Below are 24456 nucleotides of genomic sequence, written 5' to 3'. Positions count from 1 at the left end.
CTCGATCGAAACCAGTGTAAAGAGGCGGATACTTTAAAAACACTTATGGTAAGACTTAAAACGAGCAATGAGGAAATATGCCATTTTTCACCTTTTCGTGTCACACGTCTATTGGATATGTGGTTCAAATTTGGCAAATGTACAAAATATTTTGGACAAATTGGTCATGAAAGACGTCATTTCGGGCGGCATGGTGGAACACTGATTAGCATGTCCGCCTCACAGTTCTGATGTGCAGGGTTCAATTCTGGTTCTGGCTGGCCTTCCTGTGTGGAGTTTGCATGTTCTCCCCGTGCCTATGTGGGTTTACTCCGGTTTACTCTCACATTCCCAAAACACGCATGGTAGGAATGATTGAGCTTTTTTTTTTTTTTTTTTTTTTTTTTAAATAGGATTTAAGGTTTAACAAACTTCCAACCAAATGTTTGACATTCAAATGACATAGCCCAGTCAAAACTGTTTACTCCACAGTGGTAGTTTCACACTTCCGCAGTCATGTGGACCAAATTTAATGTTTCCAAGTCAAACTGAGGGGGCTGAATTTTCGAAAATATTCCAGACACCACTGAACCAATTGTTTTAATCTAATTGATTCCAAGATGGCTTCCGTCTGAGGCTTAATCCAAAGCAAACAACGACAGCCACTCAATGCATTATTGATAGGTTGGCTCTCTGTGCCTTTGGAAACCAGTTTTTACATTTTTGTGTGATGGCATTGAGGTCTGTCATGCCTTCTACCTTTTTTTCCTCTCCTTTCTGTGTACCTGTAAGTGAACGTATTTGTGATTTATTTTCCAAGCGGGCTTCTCATGTTATAATGTCCCTTTGGAACTAATTTACTCGGTTACTGACGACAACAAAATGTTTTTAGTGCAAATGAAACCCTTTTTTAAATCTTTATTTAGAGTACCTGCGGGTACAATTTTCTGCTAAATTCTCGTGATGTCCCGTTGTATCTCATTAATGACTTACTGAAGACAATAAAAGAATATTACCAGATCAGTGGCTTAGTGGTAGAGTGTCTGGCCTGAGACTGCGAGGTTGTGGTTTCAATACCAAAGGACTATACAATTGGGACCCATTGCCTCCCCGCTTGACACTCAGCATTAAGGGTTGGAATTGGGGGTTTAGATTACCAAGCGCGGCCCCTGCTGCTGCTCACCGTTCCCTCAGGAGATGGGTCAAACAGAGAACAAATTTTTCCCCACTTAGGTGGGTGTGACAATCAGTGGTACTTTACTTAGTCCAAATGAAATTGCTAGCTTTTTCAATCTAAATTTTGAGTTTGTTTAAAAAAACAAAACAATTTACTGCTAAATTGTCACATGATTACGGAAGAGGATTAGGACCAGTGAAGAGAGAGAAAAAAAGTTTTGCCCGCCTTTGCGCACCGCCCCGAAGCCCCGGGTCCGCGCCTACCCCCGTCGTCGTCGTGCCCGCGTCCGCCGCTGCTGACAGGATTCTGACTTTATTCTCAAAATTCTGACTTTAATGTGAAAATTTTGACTTTAATCTCAGAATTCTGACTTTATTAGTGCTACTATTATTGTCACTTTATAGTGATAATTCTGACTTTAAAGTCTGAGATTAAAGTTAGAATTCTTACTTTAAAGTCAGAATTCTGACTTTAAAGACTTTAAAGTCAGAATTCTGTGATTAAAGTCAGAATTCTCACTTTGAAGTCAGAACTCTGAATTATTTTTCTCTCTTCACTGGCCCTCACCCTTTTCCGTACATGCTAATTTCCTGACACAACAGCAACATTTATTTTGAGTGTAAATGAAACAGTTTGAAAAATAAAAATAAAATAAAAAGATGATTATTATAGTGTTTTCATTGTAACTCATTTTTGATTTACTCATTTCCTTTTTTACTGGTAACCAAAACTGATTGTAATGTAAACTAAATATTTTTTTTGTTATACATTAAAAAACAACAACGTTTTAAACAATATAGTATATGTTTTTGTTTTCCTAGTTTTTCTTTAAGCTTGATGTACTTTTTGTACAATATTCTGGTAAATTCTTTAGTTTTATATCGTTCTAGTTTTTAGTGCAAATCTGTCTATTTTATTTTTATTTGTTCTTTTTTTTACAATTAGGTTTAAAACATTTTTTTTTTTTATCAGATTGATTATTGTATTCACGTGTTTTTGAAGCCTTTTTTGGCCATACTTTTAATTTGAAGTTGTATGAGAAAATCCTAAACAATGCAAACTTTTTCCCCAGTTAATTAAACATGAATCATTAATAAAACAAAATCAACTTAAAGGCTAAACTTTACCGATTGGGGTTAAAACTTGATGCATTATAATCTGAACACCTGACGAAGTAAATATGTAACTTTGCTATGCAAACTAGACATACGTTAATTAGAGAGCACCTCTCCTTTACAGTGTATGATTTTGTGCATAAATCTTATACGAATTTAAATTCTGCCTCAGCCGTTGTGGCACTTTCACAAATTCATGCACATCGCAGAAATATCACGATTTATTTTGCTATCTGCTATCGTGTGAACACAAAATGGCTGCCGGATTCTGGCACATCAGGTCACATATCTTGCTTGTTTATTGCAACAACATCCATAATGAGGCACTAACCGGTAATGGTAGCTTAAGTGGCAAAGACGGCCCATTTGTAAAAGAACCAAAAAAGGAAGATGCATTTTTAAGCAATAAGAGAAACGCCCGATTGATATTACATAAATGTAATAAGCATCTTCAGAAAACTTTCATTTGGGACAAATATTGGTCAATAAAAATATTACTTTAGAAGTTTTTCTTTCTTAGAAACAATAATTATCTCTTGTTGAATGATAACAACTTCCAGAAATTCAAATATATGTATCAATAAAATGAATTCATTTTCAAAAAGAAAGTCTATAAATATAAAAATACCCATATTTATGTATTTTTGGCAAATTCATTCTGACGTCTCACTGTACCTTTTTATAGTATTTTTTGGTACAGTTTCCTGCTAAATTCTCATGATAATGTCCCATTGCTACTCATTTCTACTGATGACAACAACTTGTTTTTAGTGAAAATGTAATTATTTTTTTTTGGTATCAGCGTTTATCACCTCCGCCATCAGAGACGTGATGATGGTGCATCTCAATGAGTCGCACGAGGCCCTGATGGAGCCAAGTGGGAGTGAGGTGGGCGGGAGAAATAGATTCCATTTGGCGACCCCCGCCTTGGTTGTTATTTTTGGTCAAATAACACATCGCTCCCGCGCTCGTGCAGCGTGTCATCAATCCTTTGGGGGAAGGTAGGTGGGGGCAGCGCTCCCTCCACCCAGCGGCTGTGCACAAAATGGAATAAATGTGACACCGGAGGGACGCGCTATCATTACCCTGATGAATTACGGAAGGGATAACGATTATGGAAATTGTCATCGACTGATCATTCGTCTCAATTTATTGCTCGGGTTCCCGGGGCCGACTGAGATGTTATCGCGTCGATAGCGGCGCCGTGCTCTCAAGATGGCCGAGGTCCGCTCCGTGAGGTGAAAGGGCAATGTCATTGGAAAGCCGTCACGGCGCAGGAAGACGCCGATGAAGAGCGCAGAGGATGTGCTCTTAAAACGAGGCCGTAAATCGTTAACAACAAGTCGTCGTTTAAGGCGGCGATAAAACTAACAAAATCGTTTGGATGACAATTACGGATTGACAGTGACGGACAACGTGAGCGCGTCTTCTAATATGACCTCATCCTGCTCAAGAAGACAGCGTGTGCTATTCAAAATCACTGGAGTTCTTTATTCTGCTACTATTAAATCACTAGAAAAAGATCAACTGGTAGAATACACGATCTGAAACGCAACATTTATAGCACATTTTGACTTCTACTCCTGCCGTTGTGCCATGTAGTGTATTATTGAAAAGCAATTGAGTTCTTACAAAGAATGCAGGAAGACACATTTGGCCTAATACAAGAGCCACTCACTTCTCCAGACAACATCGGCATAAGAATTAGCGGCGGTGAAGCTCCGATGCGGGAGAAATTAAAAATCAATGAGTCAAATTACAGTGCGGGAAGCGAAGGGATGCGCCTTGCGCACACAACATCATCAACATCGGCGCTGCTGGCTAAATGCGTCCTGGAAGAGCACGTAGCGACGGCGAGGTAATTTCCCAACGCGCTGCCGGGCGGCGTTCCGAGGAGAGCGCTTTGCCGACATATTACCGCCAACATGGCCGTCACGCCATGGGGGAGCTTGTTAGCACGTTGGCTAACTTTTGTTAGTTATCACAATGTGCAATAAAAGCGGCAAGACTTTCAGAGTGTGATTAAACCCTTGACGTTCATGATTTGCGGAGCAGCGGCCGAAATGGGTAAGGCCTCGGAGACGATAAATCACGGCCGTGTCAACCGCGCTCATTAGGATTCAATTTATGAAAATGATGCCGGATATGAAGATTTGCTGTAGTCAATAAAGGAGGGGCATGGATAGGAGAAGCCCCTCTGGAGGCTCCTCTAATCGCTGCAGCCCGAGCGCGGGGCGGCCTAATGGAGGACATATCTCTTCATTAGCCAGCACCCGGCGAGTACAGTAGCGTTCGCTCAGCCTGTGATGAACACGCTCGCCTCGTCTTCTTTTGAGCACACGCCAAAAGAAACAAAAGTTGCCCACTTTTAACCGAGTCCTCTCGGAATCAACGTTATTGCCGCCGCTGAGTGCAATAAGCGGCGAGGGAGCGCATAATGGAGCCACTTAGCCAGCATTACAGCAACTCTGCATGATTGTTACAAGGCGGACTTTGGATTGTCTGCTGGATGGATTGCAAGTTATGCCCGGTAATATCGCGAGCACCAAGGGAATCCTACCTGGTAATAGAACCAGCTATTAGCAGTTAATACCAGGAGTAGCCGGTAACATTACTAGGTAACAGTACCAGATTAAATTGACATGCCTGTCGACACTAAAAAAGAACACTAAGATCATTACCGGCCTTTTAGCTCAGTAAGATAGATGTTCCTCTTCCGACCAGAGTCTCATTTTAGTATTTTAATTAATTTAAAATATTAAATTTGAGTCTCCTTCAATTAAGTCAATTGATTATTAATTTTATTTGATTTAATAATGAATTGGACCGATTTCCCTTACAATATTGTGGCAGTCTTAATATCGCAATATCACAATATTGCCATTATTGATATATTAATTAGTAAATTGGAGCGTTATGGTATTAGGGATACGGCCTTGAATTGGATCAGAAGTTATTTACAAGAAAGACAACTGTTTGAAGAGTTGGGGGAATTTAAATCAAAATGTTTGGACGTGATATGTGGTGTCCCCTAAATGTGGGCCCAAAATATTTTTTATTGCATAAGAATGATTTGTGCAATGTGTCTCATTTATGAAAGTTTTTGTTATTTGTAGATGACACAACTTTTTCAGTTTCCGGTGAGAAAATGCAGCTTATTTTGGATACAATTACCTCCAAATTTAAGAAAGTAAAAACATGGCTTGATAAAAAACAGTTATCAATCAATAAATTTAAACAAGATGAAATTTGATGTGTTTGGTCATGATAAAATAGGGAACTGCGCAAGATTGCAAATTGAAGGTGTAGATATAGAAAAAGTAAATGAGATGAAATTCCTGGAGGTAATTGTTGACAATAAAATCTCCTGGAAACCGCACATGAAATATATTTAATCCAAACTTTCTAAAAGCATCTCCATTTTGGCAAAAATACTGTACACTTGGTGTATAAAGCTAGACATCATTTACTGCCGGGCAATATTGAAATTATGTTTTCAGAGAGACAGGGAGGTTATGGTTTGAGGGGAATTCATAACTAAGTATTCAAGAACATCATTGAAGAGTTTCTGTATATCTGTATGTGGGATGAAAATGGCTGCGGGGCAGCAGCCCATCTGATTGGTTACCTTGGGCTCAGCCTCAGAACTTTGTGACTTGGACTCGGACCTTTGTGACTCAAACTTGGACTTGATAAATGTGGACATGACTACAGCCCTGGCATTCTTTTTTCCTCCGAGTTGGGATTCCTCAAATCAACAAAATATACATTGTGTGCTTGTCGTCCAACACCAAGTTACAGTTTGCCATCCGTGTGAAGGCGCTAGCAGAGCTCAATGTGGTTTTGTCCCCTTTTTGGACCCGCTCATTTCCACATGAAAAGAGCACTTCTGTCCAATCCCCTTACACACAAAGCCAGCATCCTTTACAGTGTTGCTGTAATACACTCGAGTGCACCGCCCATTGTCCGCCTGCCTGCCTTTTAAACACGTAGCAGACCAGACGGGACACGCTCAAACTTAAATGTACTTTTCTTTGGCCCCGATTAAATCCTGTTTCTCGCGCCAAAGCCAGGAAACTCTTTTTTCTTTCTTTTAAATTGAACCTTTATTGGATTAAGTGACATGACAATGAGAAGAGCCTCAGGCTGCTTACTGTATGCATTTGTGTATCTGATGCCACAGTCTCCATGTGGCTGCAGGACTGCCCCAGGCAAATATTTGAGGACACAAGCCTGGAAGTGAAAAACATAAATATGCCAACTATGCTTTAGGTTAGCATAAGCAGAGAAGTTATGTTAGCGTGTAGCATGTTAGCCTTAACTCTAGACGCTGCTCCACAGTCTCCATTTGACTGCAGCAAACCCTCTTCTGTTTTCCTTGGGTAAAATGTATTAAATACATGAAGCCAATTTTTTGTTTTTATATGTTTTGTTTGCTTTTGTTTCATTAATAGATTTTCTGGGAGACACAAATGAATGAGCTCTGTGAATTCTGCCTAGCAACAAGTGGTGCTTCCAGAATATTGTTTCATATTTTTTTGCAAAAACATGAAAGGCATTACTTCATAACTAGTACACAATCAATTATTTGTTGAGTATGTGTCCTTGCCGACTCTCCTCGTCCTTTTTCTTTTTCTTCTTCGAGTTGCATTCCGGACCTCTGCCCCAAGTCACCAAGGAAACAGCCATCTTGTTTATGGCTATAATGTGGATATGAGCTGTTTGAGTATCTGCTCCGTATAATAAGAGAAAACAATATCAGCTTGTGTAAACGTGTTCTTTTCTGTGCACATGCATGGGGAAAAAAAGAAGAAGAAAAAAATCAATAGGGCTCAGGCAACATCCCCCAGCTGTTGGTGCCCCGCAGTGAGTGCGGATTAGGCAAAAAGCTCTCATGTACTTCTGCGCCTTTTTTGTCCTCGAGAAAAGACATCCTACAGAGCGCTGATTACCAGCCGGAAATTGAAGTCCACTTCCCGGGATATATTGTGCTTCTGTGTTTCGGTGATTGCTCCACAAAATGGCACCTTTTTTCTTCTTGTGTGCGTCTTGCATTGCATATTGCGTCCTGGCCTGGTCACTGTCTTTCGCAAGAGGGGAACAAAAGCCGGCTTCTCCTCACCGGAGATTCCAGCTGCCAACACGTACGACGTTCTGGCTGACCCCCCACCACCCCCCCCCCTCCCCCGAGGGACAGATTCATGCTGGAAGTGAATAATTTAGCAACGTGGCCTCTTTTATGAAACCTTCTCAGGTCTACATGTGTACCACATATGGAGACATATATTTGATCTTTTCTTTAGGACCACAATTGACAAAAACGCAAAAGTACACATCCAAAAATAACATGCTACAGTGTTAGACTCACATAACAAAAACAAATGCAACTTCCAATGTGAACAAAATGCCCGTCTGTGAAGTTACACACGTGCACAAAATACAATGTCATATCACGTGAAGAAGTGTTTATGGAACTATCTATGGCCTCTCATATCTGTCTCAGTCCTGACGCATTTGTGGCAATTTCAAGGATTTTGTTTTCGGCCATTGAAGGTTTTCTGCTCTACTATCCGCCATTGTTATTCACCGCGTCTGTTTTGCTTAGCAATTGTGACGTTCAGCCACTGGTTTTGCATTCAAAATGCGAATAGCGGTTGCAAAATGTAGTGACGTCGCAGATTATAAATCAAAATGTTACGGAAAATTTCACAAAGGAGAAAATCCAATTCCGGGTTATAAGCGAGCCCCTGGACACAGCCAGCTGCATCATCACCGCTAATTCCTCAAGTATATGTTTCATCAAGGGATTGTTTCACTTCAGTTCCGGGTGGGAATGTTTTGTTTGACGCACTGAATATGAGTTGAATTGCCTGCTCACCCTCCCGCATGTTAAAGGCGAAGAGTTGAGGTCAAAGAAAAGCGGATGGCTCCGTTGTTTAACATTCCGCCTCCGACTCACGTCAGTGCTCGCTACAACCTCTCCTAACTTATTCACTCCCAGCCATTTTCACTGAGGCAACCCCCTTCGCTCCCGGCTGTTTTACTGGATTTTGACTGATTTTGCAAGGCTCACAGAATATTGTGTTCTATTGCTATAAAAAACATGGAAACTACCAAAAGAAAGATTAGAGAAAAAAGTATATTTCTGTCTGTTTGCAGCAATTGGCATTAGAATATAGCCAGTTGCATTATTATTTACAAATCTATTTAGAAATGTAGGGAAATCAGCTTGTTTGCAACATGGCCCTGGTTGATCTCTACTACCATTGCTTAACCCGTTCTCTGCAGTTCAGAGAGGCTGCATTAAAGCCTTCTGTATGCTCTAGCATAAAGAAAAAAAACATAAAAAAACTTATAAATACGTCTTTGGGTCACTTAAAACATGAAACATTTTTGATGACGTAGAGGTCAGTTCAGACTGACGTCACATTGCAAAAAACGGTATATGAATGTCATTCAGGTCGGATATGAAAAAATCTGATTTGAGCCGTTCAGACTGACATAAAAAAGTCAGATACAGGTCACATTTGCGCAAAAAAATCCGATCTGGGTCGCATTTGCCTCCAGTGTGAACACAGGCTACGTTCACACTGCGCGCAAATCAGAACGTTAGTAGTCTAGTCCTAAAGCATAGCTCATTTACTTGACATGTTATTATTATGATTTTCATATTGTTAGAAATATTTTCATGTGGAGCACATTTGGAGGTGGGGTGTCAAATGGTGGATGTTTTTGACGTATGCTGAGGTTTCTACTTCAGGTTGAGCAGTTAAGCTAACATTAGCCGGCCCCACTACTCCATAGTTTCCAATTTACTTTTACTTTATAGGATTTTGTATGATTATTTTTCATTATTTTACTTGACCCTTAGTCATAGTTATATTTTCCCTTAAAAAAAAAAATCACATTAAAAACATGAATATGCCCCTCCGAGTGCAGACATAAGGACAATATCACACAGAGAATAAATCAAATTTGTTTTCTCATTATTTTAATTTTGCTTGTATTTTAAAGAATATACAGCATTTGAGTTCAGATTTTTCTATAATTTTTTTTTGAGGGGTGGGGGGGGGGTATTTAATTAATTTTTTTTATTGTGTCACAGCTGGTAGAGCGGGTCGTCAAGTGACCGAAAGGTCACTTGTTCAAATCCCAGCTGTTACTGTCCACTGTCAAAGTGACCTTGGGCAAGCCTGTGAACACGAATTTACTCCCAGTCGGCCTGGCAGCACCTTGCATGGCAGCAGCTGCCGGCCTGTGTACGAATGTGTGCACGAATGAGTGCATGAATGGGTTAATGTGAGCCTCTGTAAAGCACTTTGGCCTCTGTGATGTTTTAGAAAAGTGGTGTCCAACTATGCACAACATTTGCAGCCCACCCATCTGTTTTTTTACACAGCATATACAAGAAATGACTTTTGACACAACCTGCAATCCTATTGGGTGTGTGGAGATAGCCTATTGGTACGACACACCTGAAAACTACAACTGCTACTAATAATACATTTGACAGCTTTTCTAGATGTGCACAGAAACTATTGACTTTAGTGGCAGTAACAATGCTTCTTTTTATATGTCTCGTAAAAAAAAGCTATTTCAGTTGAGAAAGTAAAAAATGTTTTCCTTCACTTTCTGTTGTCTGTGTCAAGGTCTGATTTGTGAACATTTCACATTAATGATGAGTTAAAATTCTCAGCTAAACACTGCTTGAAAAACTGCCATTTTATTACAGATTGTGAAATTCTGCTAAAGGCAGGGGCGGAGCTAATCTAGTGGGATACCATGCTGGTGGCCAGCACATAATCATGAAAAAGATACAGCTATTGACCTTATCAACTTTAACAGAATGTTAAATAACTAAAGACAATAAACACTCAAATAAAATACATAATTGTTTGATTGATCTTTTTCCTTTTTTTTTCCTTTCCTTTTCAAGCAAAAAGTGCCATTTGCATCATTCGATTTTTCTGTTTGTGGCCTCTAAAGAAAAAGTTTTGAATAACTGCACCCCATTTGATTAAAAACCGCCCTCCCCCACCAACCACCCCTGTATTTTACTTGATTTTGTATTCATTTTCTATTTGATTACATACATATTTATTTTTTACTATTTTCCCCATTTAATTTCCTAATTTTATTCATTTTACTTGATTCTTTTACACCATCTTTTTGCAATATATTATTCGTTAATTTTTTATTTTGTCATTATTTTATATATATTTTATTTTATATATTATTTTACATATATTTATTCAGCCCACCTCGTAGAATATGCGCATGGGCTACTTCCTCTTAAAATGTTGTTATTGTTGATGTTGTCGTTGTTGTTAATGGTAAGAATGTGAATATATTGACTGGTAGCTATGACGATTTTTTTACTCCTCCCACTTTTATTATTATTATTTTTTTTACTGTACTGTTTTTTTACAAGTACAGTACACCGTTATAATAATAAACGGAGGGACAACCTAAATTGGGGCTTTAATTTTTTCATCATTTCATTTTAAGTATTTTACTTTCACTATATATATTTTTTGCATTTGACTTGATTTTATCATTCTAGTCACCATTTGTCACTACTTTAATTAAATTTAGATAATTTTTTTTACTGGATGTTTATTCATTATTTCATTTTTTGTAGTTTTTCCGTATTTTTGTGGTATTTAAATTTAATGGAATGTTAGATGATGTTCTTTCCAGCAGTTTATTTGAATATGTTTTGATACTTATTTTTGATGACTTATTTGACAATTTTGGTTCCATCATTTTACATGATTTTTCTGTGTAATCATACTTGATTTTGCTCTACTTCTTTTTGAGCTGCTACTGGTCTGTTATTTTACTCCGTGGAGTGCATGCACAAGCAGGCTCTTTTTTGAAAGTGAAAAAAAGTATTTTAAGAATATGGAGCTTGTGCAGCAAGTTTCCCCCCCCCCCCCCCCCCCTGTTAACCTTTTGCTAACCCTCTCGCATTGTACCATTGAAACTGTGAATATGTTGCCTGGTAACGAACATTTTTTCCAAATGGAGTCGCTTTGCAAAAGCCCCAAATTCCTAATAAACTGAAGGAGAACCGAAAATAGGGCGGGGAATGGGTCGGTCCTCCTTTCTTTGCTCTCCATGTGCGTGCCCTTGACGGCACAGCGAAGGACAAAGATTGATTGCGGGCCGCTCACTCGCCTTTCATGCAGATAATACATTTTGACGGAGGCCAGCTTTTTATTTGATGTGCTCGGGCTACAACTCAAAGCGCGGAAAGACGACCGTGGCGCTTCTGCTGTCCTCGCTGATAACTTCATCGCCGCATGTGGTCCGACGTGGACTAAATTCGGGAATGGGATTAAACAAAAGTGTGTGGGGTGGGGGCTGCTGCGGCGGCGGTGGGGCCCCCCCGTTGAGGTGCGGGGCCCCTCGGAGTAGAAGCTGCAAGGTCCGCTGCTATTGTTCGCCTCACATGTGAAATGGCAAAAAATGTCTTTCTAGTGGGATTAGCGGCCTGTTGCGTCTGTAATGAATGGATGTGGCCTCTAAATGTTTTCATGTGACGCCCGTCTGACGAGGCAGAGCGGCCATCGTTTGTTTGCTCACATCACAGAGACGAGCACCAAGAAAGTGTGGGTTGGCCTCCCTCCACTTTCGATTGTCCTGATTGTTGTTTGTGCCTCTGCACCAAACGGCAGAACAGAGTACTCAACCCTTCTTGCCAAACATACAGTAAGTTTGACCATGTGTGCACTCGGCACCAGGACACAGTTTGATAATGGAGTTTATGATTGTGTCATTGGACATGGATGTCTTTGAATTTGAGATGGAGACGCCTGGCGGGGTCAGAGGGGAAGCAGTGGACCATCAACACTGCGAGTGGCTGACCTCACCTTGGAATAATTCTTCAAAGAGTTTGTCAATTCTACCAACATTCCTTCAGTTGAAGAAGCAGCGACTAATGATTCTGAGGTAGACTCCTCAATCTCTGAGGTTGGAGTCACTAAGATCGCTGGCAAGGACCTGGGGTGGATGAGATCCAACCAGAGTTCCTAAATGTCCTGGAGGTTCTGTTAGTAAGTCGAATTTTAGATTAAGGATGAGCGGTGTGGTTTTCGTCCTGAGCATTATTTTCAACTATCACTGGAGCACAATGCCAAGTGTGGAGCTGTTGAGATGAGAATCAGCACCTCCAAATCTGAGACCTCAGTCGGAAAAGGGTGGAGCTCGCTCTCTGGGTCCGTGATGAAGTCCTACCCCAAGAAGAGGGCTTTTCTTGTTCACGAGTGAGGAAAGAACGGAGCGGGATATCAACAGGCGGATTGGTGCAGACTCTGCAATAATGCAGATTCTGTACCCCTCTGTTGTGGTGAAGATGGAGCTGTCCCAAAATGTGAAGCTCACAATTTACCTGTCGAACCGTGTTCCGACTTTTACCTACGGTCGGTCACCAGCTGTGGGTCACGACTTAAAGAACAAAATTCCGGCTACAAGTGCCCAAAATGTGGGTGTCCGAACTCTTCCTTAGAGGCAGGGTGAGAAATCCGGTCATCCAAGATGAGCTCACGGTCAAGCTGCTGCAAAGAAGGAGCCAGATGAAGTGGCTCGGGGATAGTAACTACCCAGGAAACACTGGAAAGACTCCTGACTGGGAATGTCTTTGATTTCCTCCACCCATTTTGCTTGATTATAGTAGTAGTATTTTTTTTTTTAGATATTTAAAATCATTTAATAATTTTACTTTAATTTAATTATTTTTCAAAACATTCATTGATCTTCCAAGTGTTTTACTTGAAATATATATATATATATATATATGAAACATAACTAATTTGTTTTCATCTTTGACTTGATTTGAGTCATTTTAGGTCATTTGTCCCCCTTACATTTCCTGGACCCCTTCGGCCTATCGATATTGCGATATATGATCTAAACGCCGTCCCGCGCAGCCCGTCCGATATATCAGCGCTGGTTTGTTGGCTTCCATGTGGACGTTAATTCAAAGCAAATGTGATTTTTGCTTCAAGTGGCAAGTGCGCCTGCAGGAGGTCAGCGCGCTTGATGCGGATTAGGTTTCCTCGAGTGCAGAACATCAGACTGCCCTCAGCACTCCAAAGAGCCATGATAACATCTCCAGCGATAGTCCTTAATAGCCGGGCCTGGGCTTACTTCATGTACGCTCACATTTCTTCGCTGTCCTTTTTGACGTCATTATATATATATATATATATATATATATTCATGTTGTTATTTCTAAACAATCTGCCTGTGAGATGCTCACATCGTCTTTATCTTTAGCCTTCCTCTGACAGTTTCATTAACACCTCAGATCACCCTGCGTCTTTGCCCCCCCCCCCCACCCCCCCACACACCTTTTGCTTGCTGTTGTCGGAGAAGAGGTGATAAAATGAAGATGTGAACGTTGGCAAATTAGCACGCAGCCAAACGTGTGCACGGCAAGCTGCAGGCAGGCAGTATGCCTAACGAGAAAAGACAGATCAAGTAAAACGAAAATGCTTTCACGTCCTTAAGCACATTTGCACCTTAACTTTAAAACTGCTCAAATGTGTTTTTTTAGAACTGATTTGAATGTAGCCTCACTTCGCTAATCCATTCCGCCTCAAGCCTCTCACTAACAATTTTAGGTTTGTAATTTTTTTTTTAAAGGCCTGCTATTAGCCATATCAGCAAGCAAATTCTTGAATGCAAATATGCTGCCTGATTACATGGCATGTAGGCGATACGCAGCGTGTGAACAACAATTCCCAAGCGACCATTGGACCTTTCTTCACAGCAATCTTAAAAGAGTCGAAACCGAAAGACAAACATTTCAGATGACCCACGGATGGGAACCGGGCCATGGGTTGGAGACCTCGGAACTGTAACAACCTTGAACCAATAGCCACATCCGCTCTGCGTGAACCTGCACCAGATGAACTGAACTGTAAGAACATGCACGTAAACGCACCGTTCTTATGACGCAAGGTTGGGTTGTTACATTTGTTTTGTTTCAAGAGCAATCCAGTTCCTTTTTTTTTGGCTTTTGTTGTTTACCAGAGGTAAATAAAATCCAGCCAAGGAAAACCCAGGCCAGATGACATTACGTATGTATGACACCACCACGGCTACACCTTCTGTCGCCACAGTTGCTGACAGGCTCTTCCGTTTTTTAAGTAATAATTACAATCCAATCACAGACATAAGATGGCGCCAGAAAAGGGAAGAATTTTCCAAAGATCATTTTACGAGATCATAAAGACACTATTGTTATGACAGAAATGGTATCTGATTGTACTTAATGCTAACATTTTGGTTTATCTTTTATTTTATTTCATTTGCCCAAATTATTTTATTTATATTTACTTGATTTTTATAATGATATCAATGTTTTGGAATTTTGTTATTAGATTTTTAGTATTTTAGATGATTTTTTGCCATGTTTTTCTTATAGTTTAGTAGTTTAAGAAAAACAACTTTCATTATCGTCACTAGATTTTTAGTATCTCAGTGAAAATGGGTGGATGTTTTATTTTCATATTAATGTATACCATCTAGTAATTGTCCTCATTATTTTTAGGCGACTTCAATTTAAATAATTAATTACTTGTTGTTTTCCCATCCTTTTTACTTGGTTTTCATGAACATAAATCCAATTATTTGCCACTATTTTGCTATTTGCTTACTATGATTTTACTAGATTATAAAGTGTACATTTGACTATATTAACTTGTTTTTCAACATTTGGTTTCATTAATCAAATTCTCACGGTTTTATTCATTTATTTATTTTATTTGGATTACTTGGCTTGTTTTATTCCTCAAAGCATTTAAAGTTTCACTTTTATTTTATACTGTATTTATACAGTATATACATATATATATATATATATATATATATATATATATATATATATTGTTTTGCATCATTTGACTTTATTTAAGTAATTATTTGTACTTGTTCATCCTTTTACCTGATTTGTTTTACATAGTTGTGTATGTGTACTGATATATTTCCCGTGTTTTACCTTTTCCCATGATTTTCCTGAGATGTTTACAATTACTTTACATCATCCATTTTTTTTTGGTAACCTTTATACATTTTACTTAATTTCTTTCATTTTGTATTTTATTTATTTGTCATAGCATATGGATTTGTTTATTGTTTTACCGGATTTATTTATTTTATTTTATTTTTGGTTCATTATCCTTTCTTCATTTTTTTCCTGTCAATTTTATTTTGTTTCATTTTTTAAACAATTGTATTGAATTATTTTAATGATTCCCCCCACCCCCACATATTTAGTTGCTATTTTTTCAGTACTTAATTTTACTCAATAAAGTTTTTACATCACTTTACTAATAAAATCATTATTGTGCAACATTTTACTTGATTAATGTAACCTATTTTAGGATTTCACTTTGGATTAGATTACTGATACGTTTATTCAAAATCACTTTTAAAACTTACTTTAATTATCTATTAATATATTTTTTTTAACCTGATTTGTTATTAGGCCTATTTTATTATTGATATTTGACTTGATGGTTTTCCACATTATTTTACTTGGCTCTATTGATGCCTACTTGTTTAAATTATTTATTATTATTTTTTTCCTTGATTCGAAAATATTTATTTTACATGGATGTTTCAATAGTTGTTGATGTTGTTCCCCACTTCCTGCCCCCCCTTCCACACACACACACACACACACACACACACACACACACACACACACACACACACACACACACACACACACACACACACACACACACACACACCCCCACCCCCCCCACACACACACACCCCCACACCCACACCCACACACACACACACACACACACACACACACACACACACACACACACCTTTCCAACTTTACATTTAATTTGTTTGTATCATTTAGCTTGATTGGAGCCTGTAGGTGCTCGCTTATGTTCTTGCTTCCTTTTGCAAGATGCAAACTCGCTTCGTCAATTCAACGCTCAATTGCTGTGCACCTGCAGAAGGTCGCACCACCACCACCATCATCGTCATCATCATCAGACTTGGACCCTCCTTTCCCCCCCTCTCTCTTCCTCTTCTTCCTTCTCCTCGATCTCGCTTGCCTCTCTTGTCCCTGATTGGCGGAGCGGCGGCGTGCGGCGGGATGCGCACTTGATCAGCTGGCGCGTGCACGTCTGCTCCGGGAGGAAGCAGCTGAGTGAGACGGACCCTCGATCTCCTGCATCCTTTCCGGACCCCTCAACCAGGATACGCAAGCGTTTTTCGGTCTTCTATTTTTTATTTTTTTTTGGTGTGGAGACTAACCCTGCCGATTTGATCGCTGCACATTCTACGGCAGTGATCTCCACGCGTGCGCTCGCTTGCCTTTGCAGGACCTTCGCGATGGAGCGTCGTGGCTGAACTTGCTTGGCTGCTTGCGGACGCAGCCGCTGCCGCCGTGCGCGCGCTGTAAGTTTGGAAGTTGACGCGCACGCACGCACGCACGCCTCACGCAGCGGACAGGTCAGTTGTGTTTCATGATTCGTCGGCTTTTATTTTTTTTCCAATGATGATGATGAAGTGCACGAATCGACTCGGTGATGTGGATTGACAAATCACGCTGTAAATGGATATGTCTCGAAATGAGACTAAATACACAAACGGGATGTGCACGTGTTGTGTAAGCACATAAAAAAATCAAGTTAACTGTGACGTCACTAAAAGGTGCCCTTCTTACTAACAATTAGCTTAGAAATGTTTCATTTGGGGGGATTTATTCATTATACACGTTGAGCATTTAAAAAAATATATATTTATTGTATTTTTCACAACCTATTTTTCTTCACTTTTTAATAATGAGTGGATTTTATTTTTCACTATTTAAAATGTGTTGTTTTACTACACTTTTCAATTAAAGTCTTTTTTAAGATAATTAGTATATTTTCTACTTTATGAATGGTTAATTAAACTTTTTTTAATCAATTAATTAATTTTATTTTTAAAATTCTATACAAATTTGTAAAAAGTCATTTTGTATTTTTACATTAATACTTATTTTGACATTGTTGTTTATTTACTTTTTACTCTTTTTTCATAAAATTTTCACCCTTTCATTGATGAATACATTTTAAAATGATAAATTAGTGTTACTTTAATTTTTTTACTTAAATTGTTCACATTTTAAATTAAAATACTTCATTTACACATGCATATTATTAACTATACTATTGTGATTATTAAATACATTAAATACAAATCTTGGTCATCCTTCAGTTGTCAATTAGATGCTTGACACATTTCTTTTATTTTCTAATTTTTTAATACATTTTTCACAGCTCCACCATCATGTATATTTTAATGGTTTCTAGTTGTAGTGTATAAGTGTGTGTGCTTGTGTAAAAACGTTTCCGTGAGTCACAGCTGCATTATTTTTGCATTGCGCTCCTCCGTCTGCTTTGATTTGACGCTACTGTACACCCTGGACCTCCGCCAAGGCCGAACAATCGGGTAGACACAGCCCTCCTGCCATTGTCGGGGTTTTGTTGGCATGTGTTTTCCCACTGAGGAATGTCTCAAAATGTCCTCGCCTAATACACGAGGACATAACCCCGTAGGAGGCAATCATAATACAATACAAATTATTATTATTTTATCGCCTAGAGCAGTGATTGAGGGTGTTTTTGAGTCTGCGGGCTTCCTCAAGCGAAAGAACAATCATTGAATTGAATGTTCGCACTGTGTATAATTTTAGTGTTCTAAATCTTATTTTTTTCAATCCGGTACAGTCTATTTCTTAAATAGAGTTCAATTGTTTTAAAGTTTTTAGTAACTAGATATTTGCTTTTAGTCTTTTATCCGATTTATCTTTAATTGTACAGCGAGTGAATGTGTGACTTACTATATGTGATCCTCTTCCAAAATAAACAACATGGTCTAATATGATCATTTATGCACTCTAAAATGGCAAATCTTGTGGTGAACAGCAGGTGGCAGTCTTTCTCAACTCATTACTTTCTATATACGAATATCGCCAACATAGAACAATTGAGGGTGGTTACCTTGTTATTTAATACAGTACATTTAAAACAGTTCCCCGGTGTCTTAACAAAATGTCTGTAAAATAGAACTATAGCACAATTTCTACACCATTTTATTGACTATAGCAGCATCTACTAGTGAGAGCAGAGGCCGGGAAAAAGACGTATTTTCACTTGTGGAGGCAGCATTTCATAAGCTAAAATGTGCGTATGTGGTGCATGAACACACGGCTAAACGCAAATTCCTCTCACATCACTTCCACTGACACTCCGGAAACCTAAATACTGTATGTCATAAATGAATACTATTGACATTAATTAATTTCGTATTGCATTTTTACTACAGGCAAAAATGCCCTAAAATATACCGTGAGTAATATTGACAGCTTCAAACTTTTTTGTACACTTTTTAGTTTTACATAGTTTATAATGTGATAATGCCATCACCTGAACAGTTGGTAAAGGTTTTAGGATTTGTTTTCTTCTTCATGATGTTGTTCATAAAGCATCAAAGTCAGAAGGTAAGCAGGCCCAAATGCAACACTTTCCCTTGGCCACTTACTATTATACCCCCTCCGCCATGAAAAATGGCTTCCTCAGGCCACTCTCGGCTGCTCTTTAGTACTTTGATCTCATTTGAGTACAAGTGCAGCGATTCCAGATGCGATTGCGACCGCCACAAAGTCAAGTCTGGACATTTGCCACCCCCTCTTTTCCTTTGCCTTTTATTGAGTCTCCGGCATGAAGCATTGGCGAAGGAGTCTTTTAAGTGCTTCACTACGCAAGCGCTTGATCCGATTTTGTCGGAGAAGTGCGTCTGTTACGGGCCCCGTTGATTTATAGCCTTCGTCGCAAAATGGCCCTGCAGCTGGGGTCACGGCCGCCTCAGTTTTTTTCTTTCTTCCTGTGACCAAAAAAAGAGAACTCTTCCTCTGGTCTTGGCTAGATGAAGGGCTTGTTAACCCCCCCTGCGGGAGGCACACGCCACCGTCATTTACCTTGATTAGGGTCGGGCGAGTGTCTGCACTGATTGTTTAAACGTGACGGATACTGTCATCCTTTCGCCGCCGGCGTGGAAAATGTCTCCGATGCTGGCGAGAAGGCCGTCCGTCTTGCTTTGCGAGGCGATGGGCTGACACTTATTGGCCCATATTGAACATTTGGAACATTTGCCATGCTGCTTGTGTTACCGACGGCTTCGATGTAGAGCGCGTGCGACTCGGATCATTTTTGACAGCTTTAGCAGGGCACAAATACAGTATGTCGTTATACAAATGTGGATACATGCTTAAAAGGAACCCCGACTGTCATGACAAGTTTGCTCCATATTATTTATTTGGTTGTTACTAACATACCTATGAGATTCATTTTCAAAAATAATTTCCAGTTTAATACATTTTGTAGAAACTTTATTTGGAAGTACGCCGCCATTGTTATTTACGTCACAACGCAATCCGTGCGTAGTGACGTAGAATGGCGGCGGCTCTAGAGAGCAAGGTAAGTCTCGTAGCGTTCCTAAAGAAACAACATGCGATCGGGGGAGTCACCTTCCCCTACGCCGTGCTCTCCTCATTCACCAAACGCATTCAAGAGTTTTGATCGTCCCTTTAGGAACGCGACAGAAACTTACCTTGCTTTCTTTACAGGCGTTTCACATGCCATTCGACGTCACTACGCACTGAATGTGTTGCGACGTATTATGGTGAACTTCATTACCCTGCTCTGCCCACATAAACTCTAAAAATGTGGTATCAATCATCTGCCTTGTTTAAGTGGTTCAAGTTTGGAAGGAATCAAACAAAATCTCTAGGATGAGTTTGTCTTTGAAGGACCTCTGAAAATTGGATGAACTCCTCTTAAAATGGCGGCTTAGAACCAAAGTGGTAGACATCCTGTGCTTTTTCAGCACAGCTTCTTGTGAATTTTTTTTGTGGGTCTCCTCATGATAAACATGCCTACCAAATGTAATTTTGCCAACCATCCTCCGGGGGCTGAATTTTCCAATTCAACTTCCCCGCAACGCTCAGCACATGTTCAATGTCCAAAATTCAAATTCCTTTAAAATTTAGCATTGTCCATCTGTCTTGTATGCTTTTAAATTTGGTAAGAGACAGACAAAATCTGCAGCATGAGCTTTGAATACCTCAATGAAATGTCTCGCTTCCCCAAATACATTTTTAATATTCTTTTAACAACAGAATAATAAAGCAGTTCGATGACTTTAAAGACACTGAGTGACATTTAAAAGCTCCACACAAAATGAAGATTCATGGAGTAAACTTTATGAGGTGTTTTGTGAAAAATATCGAGTAAAAAGTAACTATGTAATTAGTTTAAAGTGCGCTATCTTTGGGGGGTTCATTTGTCAGATAAATATCGTATTTCTTCAAATGCGTCCCTCTAATTAGATCCCGTGCCCTAATTAGTCACAGAGTTCCTTAAAAAAAAAAAGAAGACACACTTACACACACACTCACACAAACTGAGATGAAAAATTAACAGGTCCATTTAAAATACTGTTGTTAACTAAAACAGCAGCACCCAAACAGTCTCTCAGGCAAGTAAGTTGCATTTATATTGCACTTTTTACAGAATTAACTCAAAAAGCACGCTTCAAATAGAATACCGTCATACATGTAAATAACGGAATCACAACATTTTACAGTGGACTTCAAGACCAGTAATTTTTTTAAAAATACATTTTCAACAAAAACACTTTTTTTTTTTTAAATGTACTTACTATCTTTGCCGGGTGTGTTTGTCAGATAAATATAGTATTTCCTCAAATATCTCTAAAATTATATTCCTCGAATATTGGCAGAAGGAGCAGCACAATGCCTATAGGAAATAAAAGATTGACAAAAAACATTTGACTTTTTACAATCTATTACTTGTGTAATTAATATAAAATCCAATATTATAAACCGCTACTATTCTTATTAAAGAAATAACAAAATTTTGTGGTTTATGGGGGTGGATGGAATGAAGTAGTGACATTTCCATTCATTTCAATATGCAAATATGATTGTTGTAACAACTTTGAATTTGACTAAACAGACCCAGGTTTTCCATTAAGTTAATTTTTAAATAAATGCTTTGATGTAGTTACTCCACAACGTTGTGCACACCACAGATTTGAAAGTACATTAGACTCATCATGGTTCATACACTATAGAGACGCTATATACACTCTGTGTTCCTCTCGCCCCCCACAGCAAATTAAATATTGTGTGGGCTGACAATTGGCCCCTGCGGGACCCACGGAAGGCGGACCTTAGAGGCGTGATAGATTGTTAGTGGCTAATCAAGCAGTCTCGCCCGCGTAAAAATGAGCATGGCATAAAGTCAATGGATGTGTCGGCGGCGATGGCGTGACCTTTTTATACAAGTTCGAGATGGCAGACAAACAGCAGCGTCAAACGTAGCAAGGTTAACGCCGCCTGACAAACTGGCAGGACGCTCTGCGGCATCCGTGTCGTATTCACTTGGCTTAATTGCGGTGCCGCTAATCCGCTACTGTTAACACACGGCCCGCGTGGTTAGCGTTAGCGGTTTTGACCGTTCTTTTTCTCCCCCCGACGAGAGGTCCTGATGAATAACTGAAATAGGAAAACAAGCTGTGGTGCATTTAGGATTATGGGGAAGGTAAACAAAGTGGATAATTGATCATATTTGGTACACGACATGACATTTGGTAGACATATCCATCATAAAAGTCACAAGAAATCATGTATGAGATACACAGGAAGTCAGCCATTTTGGTTTGAAGCTGACATTTAAAGGTGTCAAAGGTGACAGCTGGCACTCCTTCAAACAGAAGAATACTAATAACTCTTGTGTCCACTTATAAATTTGAACCCTAGACAGATGGAAGACGCACGATTGTGAAATATTGGCCTTTTTGTCAATCCAAAAGCAAAATGATTTGATCCCTCAAATAAACCAGAAAATTATAGTAACTCAACAACAACAACAACAACAACAGCAACAAAAAAATCACCTTTACTTAAAATCTAGTCTAATCTGTCTCTGGATCCACAAAAAAAGTCAAAGGAGTCATGCCCATTTGAAAGCGGACATTTTAGGGTAATTTGCAGTCAATAGAGTTGTTCAAAGAGGAGCTTGAAAGAGTCGATTTTTTTCCCTTTCACTTGTGTCCCATTTCTTGCAATATCAACTTTAACATGATGGAAGGATGATTTCACCAAGAAACACAACTTTCTAATAACAAAAAAAAAAATGCTATACATTTTTGAAATTTCAGACCGAGTAACATGAAATCTTCTTGACATGCCTATGTAAAATTAAACAAAAAAAAGTTCCAGAAATCATGCCTGAGACGACACGGTAAGTCTGCCCTAATAGGCCGAAGCGGCCATTTTAGCATCAAACTCGCCCATGAAAGTCTCTGCACCTGCACTATACTACATACGCGGCAACAACCCATAACATTTCACAGTCATTTGACAGTTTTTTCATTGGACGTAGGCGGAGCATGGCAGCAAAGTTTGACGGCTCGCCATAAACAAGAAACTAATAACTCATCTCCACATAGTCGGAGCCAGTGTTACTTAGCAACTTGAAATTTGGTAAACATGTCTATCATGAGTAGGCCCACTAAAAAGTCTCAAGAAGCCTTGCCTGGAAAAACAAAAACAAAAAAAACCACAGTCAGTCTGCCAACTTGGTTTGAAGCAACCATTTTAGAGGCACAGTGACAATTGCCAGCCTTCCATGTCTTTCATAAAACAAACTTCTGACTAGAAAGGTGTTGCTATTATTTTTGTTATTTTGTCATGTGACGATTGGATTTATGGTATTCAATTCAAAGTGACATCAAAAGCAATAAAATGGCATGTGTTTGTCAAACACTCTTGTCCCAAAAGACTCAACACTGTTCATTTATAATCAATGAAAAGCTGGCAGGATTAAGTCTGAGACTATTAGGCTTCTAAATTAGAGCTCAAGCGTCGTTATACACGTCTCCGCGTTTTCATTGGAGCGGTTGCGTCGCCCAGGCAACGTCCGCAGTAGCCGCCGCACGCTTGCTGCGCGACCTCGTGTGTTCTGCATGATTGTGTTGGATTTATATATTGTGTGAGTGTGTGTGGGCAGTCGCTATTAAAAAGAAGAACGGACGCACACAATTGTTTGTGATGGAGTGGACAGTTTTGCGAATAGCCGCGGGACGAAGCGGGCCGCTAACCAGCAGATGAACGTTTATGGCTCGCCGTGCACTGCTGGACTTTCTGGGTCAAGAGCGAGTGTGGCAAAGATGGGAGGGGGAACATACGCTGCATGTGTTGTGCTTGCTTCGGTCACCGTTATGTCATTACAAGACATCTCTAACATACAGATGAGGCGCACATTGTTTGTGGAATAGTTTTATCCCAATCCTGCGTAGAAAAATACCAACATACACCAAAACAATCTTCACTTTAAAACTGGTTTTCCAAAGCAAACAAATTACTCTCAACTGTTAGACCATTTCAGTAAATTTCAAGCCAGGAGGCTTTAGTTTTTTCTTACCCCAAATACATTTATATATTTTATAAAATAAATACATTATATGGCATAGGCAATTATTATTATTTTTATATCCCAATTTAGCATCGACTTATGTCAAGGATACCTGCTCAAGATTGAGGCTCTTGTGGTTGAGTTGGATTTGTAAAAATACAAACCCTGGACTTTGCCCAATATGGCTTCTTCCAATCAAAATGGTGGACTTCTTGTTCAATTTCCGACATGGATCTTTCAGACTTTTTCATGTGTCCCGTTATGATCGAGATCTCCTGTCTCCATTCTCTGTCAATAGTTATATATAGATAATAGTTGGCGTAGGCAAAAAAATCATTTGAATTAAGCATCATCCATCTATAGCAGCGGTCCCAAATAAAATGTATGCAAGGGCCGCTGGGGAGAGTCTGGGTGTGTCTGGCAAGTGTTCCACCAAAAAAGGGGTTCAAGTCTTCCAAAATGTACAACCAATCCAATCCTCTTGTATTAATAACAGCTCAGAATATTAATAGTTCTTCAGGAATGGAAGAAGATCAGCGACCTGGTGCTCTCTCTCATTTCCCGGGTTCTTTGCATACTCCTCAGCATGTCGAATTGAGTAATGACGTCTTATTTCTTGAGCACTGCAACTTTCTCTGTACGTTCAAGACAAGTCGGGGAG

General features: G+C 39.4%; 1 protein-coding gene across 7 annotated transcripts in view; it reads left to right on the top strand.

The window, feature by feature from the left end:
- Nucleotides 1-16386: 16386 nt before the first annotated feature.
- Nucleotides 16387-24456, top strand: part of LOC147168368 (teneurin-3) — a 215617-nt gene continuing 207547 nt past the window's right edge. For 6 of the 7 annotated variants that reach the window (XM_086084935.1, XM_086084934.1, XM_086084933.1 and 3 more), the window contains exon 1: nucleotides 16387-16761. The gene's annotated coding sequence lies outside the window, so the exon portion shown is untranslated. The remainder of the gene's footprint in view (nucleotides 16762-24456) is intronic. The other variant, XM_086084930.1, reaches the window with a different exon arrangement.

The sequence above is a fragment of the Leptonotus elevatus genome, chromosome 9 (assembly GCF_054856555.1).
Source record: "Leptonotus elevatus isolate MCC_2025b chromosome 9, RoL_Lele_1.0, whole genome shotgun sequence".
Lineage (NCBI taxonomy): Eukaryota > Metazoa > Chordata > Actinopteri > Syngnathiformes > Syngnathidae > Leptonotus > Leptonotus elevatus.
The sequence above is the reverse complement of the archived record's forward strand: the minus strand, read 5'-3'. Positions and strand labels throughout refer to the sequence as shown.